The sequence below is a fragment of the Rhodnius prolixus genome, unplaced genomic scaffold, assembly GCF_049639745.1.
Source record: "Rhodnius prolixus isolate KJV_2025 unplaced genomic scaffold, Rpr scaffold_14, whole genome shotgun sequence".
Lineage (NCBI taxonomy): Eukaryota > Metazoa > Arthropoda > Insecta > Hemiptera > Reduviidae > Rhodnius > Rhodnius prolixus.
The window spans coordinates 9951740-9957878 of record NW_027411594.1 but is presented as its reverse complement, the minus strand read 5'-3'; the positions used below and the strand labels follow the sequence as shown (position 1 = coordinate 9957878).

At 37.0% G+C, this 6139-nt stretch overlaps 1 long non-coding RNA gene across 1 annotated transcript; it reads right to left on the bottom strand.

The window, feature by feature from the left end:
- Positions 1-262: 262 nt before the first annotated feature.
- Positions 263-5669, bottom strand: LOC141451856 (uncharacterized). Its single transcript, XR_012457155.1, has 5 exons — positions 5558-5669; positions 4418-4561; positions 3989-4221; positions 3834-3902; positions 263-3732 (listed from the first exon to the last, which is right to left on the bottom strand). It is a non-coding gene; the product is annotated as an uncharacterized lncRNA (long non-coding RNA).
- Between the last annotated feature and the right edge of the window lie 470 nt (positions 5670-6139).

The following is a 6139-nucleotide window of genomic DNA, read 5'->3' as shown; positions in this document are numbered from 1 at the left end:
CAATATTGTGAACATCACCCGTCACAACTCTTTTCCACTTGGGATTTAATTACCTCAGAATATTTTGGTCTTAGTCTGTGTAAAAAGTTGACAGACATACGTTTGACAGGAAATAAAAACGCTCAGGTTTTTACACACAGTTGTCGCCTGGTGTTACACCCAAATAAGTGGGAAAGCAGCTTTTGCAATGCCACTTTTGTGGTACAGAGGCTTTGCATATTGTGCCTGAATCATAACTCTCTTATCCAAAAGCATCAAGATCGCGAAATGGTTGGTGGATTTCCCCAAACATCCCCCAGATCTTCCCTGAGGATCGCCTAGAGAATACTCTTAGCAACAAGCCCAACGGCTCAATGGTGTGAAATAGCTGATAAATAGTTACTATTCTAGACGAGGAAGTCATTGATGGTTTCCTTTAGCTCTAACCCAACTGATCTGTAGGTTTATAAACAGTTTTCCAACGATCTCAGGTGCTGTTTGGGAAAAGAGTAAAAGAAACATTCAGTAGAGTAGTATTTCCGGTAAAGGGTTTTAGCACTCTAACTGCCCATCAGATCTCACGGTTTGCCCAATCTAAATATACAGTTTCACCTTCTTGCCATCTTTAATTCTGGAGATATTTTGTCTCGAACATTTCCGGTTAAAACACGAAATCTAAAATTTGTCACGATCGCTATACTTACTTCTTACCCAGTAAGAGATAGTGAAAAAATCAAGGTTGAAAGATAAAGTTAAAACCTGCCTCGATTTCGGTTATCTTTACGACGCAAAGTCATACGCGGAAACACTTTTTTTCTCAGCCGGAAGCTTCATGTACTTCTGGATGAAACACTCTGAATCCTTCCTTCAACAGACAAAGAAAGGAGGAAGAAGTAGAAACTATGACAATAAGATGACAGCATATTGTTTGGCAGCTCCTTAAAATGGAGGATTCCAATTCTCTGTAACAATAAATGTACTGTTTCTGAGTATTCAATTGCAGTGAGTTGAGTTGTTACACATGTGGAAGTATGAATGCCCGAAGAGGAAGGAAGTTATCAGTGGTTGGACTGAACTGCTTCAAGAAATGGCACTCGTTACATGAGAATTGAATATTTATGCACAGGCGAAACGTGAGGGGCCATTAATGTGTCACACATCTGAGCTTTACTTTTGAATTTTAGTTAAAATTTTGAACAGGCTTAATGAAAGTGTAAATTCTACTTGTATCAAAATTAAGCTTCTTTGAGCTCAGAAATTAGTGCAGGTGGAATCATTGGAACAATTTTCGAGGAAATAAAACAAAAAAATAGAATTGCTGTTCAGTAACGAGTACTTCTATGAATTCGGTAGTTTCCTGTAATGAGAAAAATGCCAGGATCCGGACACCTCACGCGCTAACACACACATCACAGCAAATAGCGTCGTTGAGGAGGAAGTAGAAAGTGAAGTTCCAAGATATAGGGAATTAAAAGATCGTTAGAGGACCGTCGTGCCCAAGATATCCAGCGGGAACTCTGTCCTGCTTTCACCAAATTTAAGATATTCAAATTCTATAGAATTTATAATTTTACGTCACCTTTATTCAGTTTACTCTTTTAAACATGGGTAAAGGGAAAAGGTAACTGCACTGCAATTTAATAGTAAACCACCTTATGGTGCAGTGAACTCATATGCACCCTGCATACAACCACGAGTGACCTGAGGGCATGTGCGTAACCACTTCATAGAGACAAGTGGCCCTTCGCTACCTCCGCTCCAAGTGTTTGGTACTCCTCTGCCGCCTTCGGCACTTCATAGTTATGATTTATATATATTTTTCTTTACTACGGTAGCATTTCTACCGAACCATAAAAATTACATTACTTTTAGGCATAAAAAACTGGAAAAGTTCGCTGAACTTCCATTTTGGGTTAATGAACCCCTAAAAGAAGTCCAGCATTCTGGACTTAAGAGAGCCCAATTCCTCTCTTAGATCATACCAAGTTTCATCACCATTTGGCCCGCCCCCTTGAAGAACGTATTGTTCATTCAAAATTTAACAACATCGCAAATCTTAAGTAAAACGAGAATTGTTTGGTCATCGCAGCGTGCGCCCATTTTAAAACGCGGTGCGGCGAATTTGGATGGGATTCTCTTGCTTTGAACCTTGCAATTCTAAACTCAGTAAGTTTCTTGAATTGAGTGCAAAGTTTAGTTGAATGCAGGGTTGAACATCCTGGTTGGTGGAAGGTTCACAATTTGCTAACGGTTCCCTTGAACTTGTACGCTCTGATTATTTTAAGCTGTAAAATAAATAACAGTAATTACAATACATAAGAATCCAATCTGAGATCAAATGATTACTTCTTTGTATCAGATCCTGGTGGTAACAGGTCAGCCCCAGAAATGGAGCAGGGTAGGGAATCCATTAAGTTTTCAATTTTATGAACAGCCCAAACCACTGGTGGCAATTTTTGAACCATTTACTCGCAGAATTGCCAAAGTCATTGTCAGAGATCAATTTATTGCCAGAGTGGCAACATTATCATTAGGACGCTGAATGACCGGCATCATCCATTCACAGAGCTCGAAGAAAAGGCAATAAAAAAAAAATGGAATAATCCAGTTCCATTGAAGGAAGGAACTTCAAGAAAACTATGTTACCCTAATTGAGGGGGACAAGCACTTCTGCTGTTCGGATAATGTTGGTCCTTATGATGCCCCAGACAGGGGCTATGATACCCCCAATTGATACAGGAATCTCTCTCTACCAGCTATAATAATAAATAAATTGTTGGTTTCAGTTTAGCCTTGTTCGGGGACTGCAGGCTGTGGAGTTGTGCCTTGCCAAAGGACACCTGCCCATTTACTACTAGAAAGGGCACATCATTTTTATTACAAATCGTTTCCACTATGTGCCAGGTACCGTCATCAAGTGCCAACTTCCTTCAGCCTCTGCCATATAATCTTGTCCCCACTAATATTACCTCATTGGGCTGCCGTTTTGTTTTCTTTTTGTTTGACCATCTTATCTCTACCTTCGCCATCTACCTTGCTGCAGCCGCTGTTCTACTGAAACAGATCAGACGTTCGCTTACTACTGGCGAGGAAAGTAATGCGATCGTGGCGAACTTCCGATTTCGAATGATAGAAGAAGAGGTTTTCAGAAAATCGTCTGAAATTCTATTGAAAGTTTTTTCAATAGAATTTCCATTTTTCAACTTTTTTTATGTTTTGCTATTTCTCAAATAGCGCCCAAGCTTTTCCGAAATATTTGAGTATACTTACCAACATTGTAATCTATAACTTTAAATCCATTTTCCAGGTTAAAATTGTATAACTGCGTTACATTTAGAGTAAACCTTCGACCATCAGTGACTATCTCGTCTAAAATAAAGGCATTGTTTAACTGCTATTTCACACCATTGTTGTGCAAACAAGGGGACTGTAAAGATAAGAGTTCCTGCCCAATGTCGTAGTTATTATTAGTTATGACGTAGATACAGGAAGTTTGTCTGTTTGTCGGAGTGTCTATTTAGAAATAGGCCATCCTCATCTGCCTCTCAGAAAGTATGTACGTAGGTGTATTCCCAGTTAGATATTGGGAAAGTTACCCTTTTAGCGGCAAGGTGACGAACTACAAGGTTCGGTTTCCGGTGTGTAACAATCACAAACACATTCGCCCAGCCTTTATTGTTCATTAACAATGTCTCACTTCCTTTGGCCGTAGGCCGGCTTTTCTCCTTTATAGTTCTGGCCAGCGTGCGTTTCCTAAAAGAAGGAAGATATGGTGTAGGGAAATAACACAAACTGAAGGAGATAACAGGAAAGTGTCCAAGGTAAACAGTCTAGGACATCAAACACATACTGACCTCTCCCCCAGCGCATGTACAGTGGCGCACCCAGCACAAGTTTCAGGGAATAAAACCTCTCGGAAATTTCTGAAAAACAGGAATTTTTTCAATAACATGCACTCAAAAAAGAACTAATCTTAAGTTGACTACCTCCATTATTTAGGAAATTCTACTTTAAGGCGGGCAAGGTGGCTTAACTCTGCTTCATCTGCCGACTCTTTGCTCTCTAGAACCGCCCGGATATCCGAGAGAATTATTACTTTGGCATTGATTCTCTTCTTATAGTCTCAGCAAATCAAAATCAATCGCAACTAGCAATACTACGGCTAGTTGCGGCCGTGATACCCCAGTTCAGAAACCTCAATGGTTGCACCATTGGTGCCGAGAATAATAGCGCCATCATTATCTGGAATAATAGCAATCGCAATGAAATATTTGAGGAATATTTAGTGTATATTTTATGAATGTATATTCTCCTAGTAAACAAATTCTCTATTCTACTCTATTTCACACAAGTAATATTCCAAATTTGTATAAAACTGCAAGCTTCCAGGTAAACTGCAATGAGAGAAATTCATGAGCTCTTGAAAAACATCACTTACAATGTGAAATATCGGAAGTGAATAACACCCGTACGACTTCCTTCTGAGACATTCAGTTTACTAGACATGCCCACCATCCTCGCCAATTTGTAAAATATGGCCTTTTTCATGATCAGGGCCTCTCAAAAACTCCAAATCTGAAATCTGCACGAATGTAAGAATTATTTGTGAAATGTTTATAGCATTTACGTAATTACTAAACATCGCTTTCAATTTCACGAATGACCTAGCTGCAATGGTTGCGGCCATAAACCTTAAAAATTATCACGTAAAGTTTTTTTAGGGATAACAAACTGTTAATCTCTTGAAAAGGAAATTAAAAAATAAAACCAACAGAGCGCCCTTGGTATGGAATTAGAAAGCGATTGGCTGCATATTTTTACAGCTACCGTAAAGTCATTCGCAGTCGTTAGCAACAGCCATGCTAAAGCTTCTTCTCACTTACAGACAAAGAAACTTTAAAAACAAAAACCAAAATATCGTAAACCACAACCATAAATAAAAAACAAAAAAATTAAACCATTAAAACCGGATGTCCCGAAACGGACATTAGAATTAATTTACAGCCTTGGAGTTTTCGGCAACTTTTATAAATTCTCTGACTTTCTAAAAGTAGCAATAATAAAAATATTTACGTTGTAATTAATTTAAATCTCTTTTCTGTGAGTCAGTCTGTTTGGGAGCTTTACTACGGCGAGCCTCAGGGAGCCCCCCACCCCCCGGAATATGGCTAAATATTTATGACCCTTAGCTACTCTATAAATAACGGGCAGTGGTTTTCATAGTAAAGAAAATAAAATCACGGTCCAGATAGAAACAGATATACTGAATAATATTAATTCTCTAGCGCACAGGACAGAACATTTTTTTTTATTTTTGAGGAATCCTGAGTTTTTGGTCAGTTGTAACAAAAAATCTTCACGCCAATGTTTCCAACTATATTCAGTTCATCTTCTGGGCCACAAACAAAAACGAGAGATCTGGGTGTTCACAATCTCAGAGAAAACAAGACATCACTTAAACATAATATAAAACAAGTAACCTAAAAACTTATTGCTGGCTAGAGTGATTGAAGCTAACAGTATTTTGTGCTAACTAAACTAATAAATAGATTTAATGATATCTATAACTTTGATTTACCTTAGATTTTTGACTAGTACCGATATATAACATTTTGATAGAATAATTGCATATTATACGCTATTGCACTAAAAGATTGAGAATATTTAGATAACTTGAAATTACAATCTAGTAGGTTATTACAGGTTACAAGAATGAAGGTATAACAACATACACATATATAATTATTATTAAGACTACATAGTTTATCAAACTAACTAGGTTTATTTATTTTATTTTTTATAATTTTATTTTATTTTATTCTTACTACCATATATAAACTGATATATATTCAACACCTCTTACTTAATTACATTTGTGTATACTTGCTCTGAATGTGTTAAAAGTGAAGAAAATTAAGATGAATTAACTGTAATTGGCATAATGATTTTCAGTTATACCAATTTCAAGATTGCTCTAAAATATCAAGGTTTAGTCAAAAACTACTGCTACTGATCCAGAACTTTTGTTTTTTTATTTTTTTTTAAATGACTACTAAATCGAGACAGATACTGATATCGATTATTTTTCAATCGCATGAAATTACAATAAAAGATTAATCAATTCTATTCTAATTGATTCTAATTAATTTTCTATCACTTT